General features: G+C 29.9%; 1 long non-coding RNA gene across 1 annotated transcript; it reads left to right on the top strand.

Moving 5' to 3' along the window:
* Window positions 1–206: 206 nt before the first annotated feature.
* LOC134230273 (uncharacterized) lies at window positions 207–2458 on the top strand. Its single transcript, XR_009984309.1, has 3 exons — window positions 207–280; window positions 1992–2106; window positions 2276–2458. It is a non-coding gene; the product is annotated as an uncharacterized LOC134230273 (long non-coding RNA).
* Window positions 2459–2930: the final 472 nt, after the last annotated feature.

The following is a 2930-nucleotide window of genomic DNA, read 5'->3' as shown; positions in this document are numbered from 1 at the left end:
AACTTACCAACAATCACATTTCAGAGAAGACATAAAAGAACAAAACATTCATGAAAGTTTATGTCCCTTATTGCTTCTGATTTTCATTAACTTTTTTTAGATAACATACATTTTTTCAATAAGCAAATATGATTTTAATTAAAATTGAAAAGCATAAGTATGTAATGTGCTATGGTTTTGCGTGAATAACATTTGGTCAAACAATTTATCAATCTATTTCACTTTTGGATAATTTTTTTTCAGGACTCAGGTTTTGAAATACCTCAAAGGAAAGCGACAGGTAAGCAGCCAAACATAGTTTTTGATCTGTATGTGTAATTAAGCTTTAAAGATCTTCAAATCAGAGAAATGCTTGTCAAATATTCATCATTAATTCCTTTTAAAAAAATCTAAATTTTGAAAAAGGACATATTCGTTGTTAACAATGTACAAGCACGAATATTCGTTGTACACAATGATAAACGAATCAATCCGCATTTTTTTTTTATTGGGTTTACTTTCAAAACAATTAATTATGCTTTAAAGATATTCAAATTAGAGAAATGCTTGTCCAATATTTATTACTTCCTTTTTGAAAAAAATTATATTTTGTAAAAGCACAAATATTCGTTGTTAACAATGTACAAGTTTATCTCTCAAACATTTGACAAGCTGCTTTGTATATGTTGTGAAATCTAATACCTATCCTGTACAAGTGAAGAAAAAATTGGATTTGATCCCTTGTCATTCATGTGTTTGCATGGTGATCATTCAGAATGTGATGAATGGTGCAAGTAGAAAGAAAACCCGCAAGAATACCGTCCAAAGAATTTACCATACGATCAATACTTAACTGTAAAGCACTACTCCCAAGATTTTAAACATTTATTTAAACATTCTCTCCAAAATGTCTGACAACCTTGTGAACATTGCAATCACCCAGGTAGTTAGAACAATTACAATTAGGCTAACGTTACACCGTTTACAAATATTACTAAATCTATGTGTGTCTTTTTTTCAGCTCGGTTTCTGTTTCAAACATTTTATTGGAAACATTGTACTTATAAACGTTAATTTAACTTTGATTGGCGTGCCTTCTTATAAGTCAGTCTTATTAGATATGTAACCGATAACATCTTTTAATTTCCAAAGACTGAGCATAGATTCATTAAAAGCTCCTGGTTTGCATTTGCACATTGGTTAGCAAATTAGAAGTGTATGTGTGTGTGAATCGAGTAGGAACAGGGGTGGAATTTGGTGTTTACTTCGTATATCTATTATTATGAACATGCAGAAACAATACATTCTATTATTGGAGAGAGAAAGAGAGAGAGAGTGAGAGAGAGAGAGAGAGAGAGAGAGAGAGTTTTAAAACAGTATATGTAATCATTATAATTGTCAATAAACCCCTCCCTCCTATATTCTTACACCTGCCGGTATAAATTAATAGCTTTTTCTGTAATTAGATGTTGTTCCTTTGTCAGATTTTTTTTTCTTTTTAATTCTTTGAGCCAACGAAGTAAAATTTAAGCCCCTCAAAGATATTTTGTATATTTTTTTCCCAAAAGAAATTTTAGAATCATGCGCATGATATCTGGTGAAGGTATTGATACTAAATTCAAATGTCTGGTTTTACAAGGTATCATAAAATGGTTTAAAAGGTAGATGGCTTGTTGATATAAGTGTACGTGTGTTTTCCTTTTAGTTTTACTTTATCATTTTATGTCGTGCTAAATTTCTTGTCTATAAAATAGGTTATGACATAAGTAAGTTATCTGATTTTTCATTATAAGAATAATATATTCCGTTTTTTAAAGTTCCCTCTAATCTTGTGTTTAAAAAAAGATCTTACGTCTGAAACTGAATAGAAAACTACTAGCATATAAAATGATTCTAATTTTAAAAAAAGAACAATTTTTGTCACATTTATTTCTAAGATAAATTTCAGGTTATCTTTTGAAAAATCCACTGAAGTCTTATATTTCAAAGTTTCTACATTACTAAATTTTCAGATTCCTTGAATAACCAAGGACTGCTGACTGGAGTGGTAATCTGTGGTATACTAGTCGTTATATTAACTGGAATCGTCATCTTCTTAATCATCTATATTATAAGAATTAAGGAAAGGTACAGTATTGCTTTGAATATATTTTGTTGTTTATTTCGAAATTTTGTACTAAATGAATGGAAGGGTAATCTTGGAAATGCTAGAAATCCATCAAATCAGAATATATAACCCTCAGTTAAGCTGATTGAATATCCTATATTTTAATCAATGACATTTATTTCTTTTCAGAACACATTCTTCTGACAATAACAAGAAGAACTATACAAGCAATTCATCAACTGTAGTGGCAACCGGTCGTCCAACGTCAGCCTATACCACATTAAATCCAAGTCAAGTAAATGACACAAATGAACAGCATTACACCGGATTATCGAATGTTTCTCAGTATATTGAGGTTCACTAATTATTCGTGGTCACATGTACATTGACAATTTTGTTAAATAATGCAGCTTAGAGGAAAGTTGTTTTAATAAAAATGAAGATAGAAAAAATAAGAAGGAGAAAAGAAACAAACTAGACAAGAGGAAAGTTTTTGACTTTTATTTGGAAAATATTGAATAATAAACTTTTATTTCACCCTTAGTTAGGTTTCTTTGTAATGCTTCACTCTACATAATCAATTATCGTCTGAACCCTTGCCCGGATTTACGCATGGAGCAACAAAGATAACTATTTTGTTTTTACTTTTTCTGTAACGATATACTCGCTTTTTGCATTTTAAATACAGTAAAAAATTAAAGGTTATATCAAAGTCCTTGGGATCTGTAAATTTAATTGGTTATAATTAAATCTGCAATTTGTTTTATCCGGACCAAGAATTCGTATAACTACAGTGTATGCCGGTATAAAGCAAATTTGCAATATACATGTTTTCTAGTACAGA

Source organism: Saccostrea cucullata, unplaced genomic scaffold (genome assembly GCF_032062105.1).
Source record: "Saccostrea cucullata isolate Sc308-1 unplaced genomic scaffold, CSIRO_AGI_Scuc_v1 ctg5934, whole genome shotgun sequence".
Lineage (NCBI taxonomy): Eukaryota > Metazoa > Mollusca > Bivalvia > Ostreida > Ostreidae > Saccostrea > Saccostrea cuccullata.
Note: the sequence above shows the minus strand (reverse complement) of the source record. Positions and strands in the feature narration are given on the sequence as shown.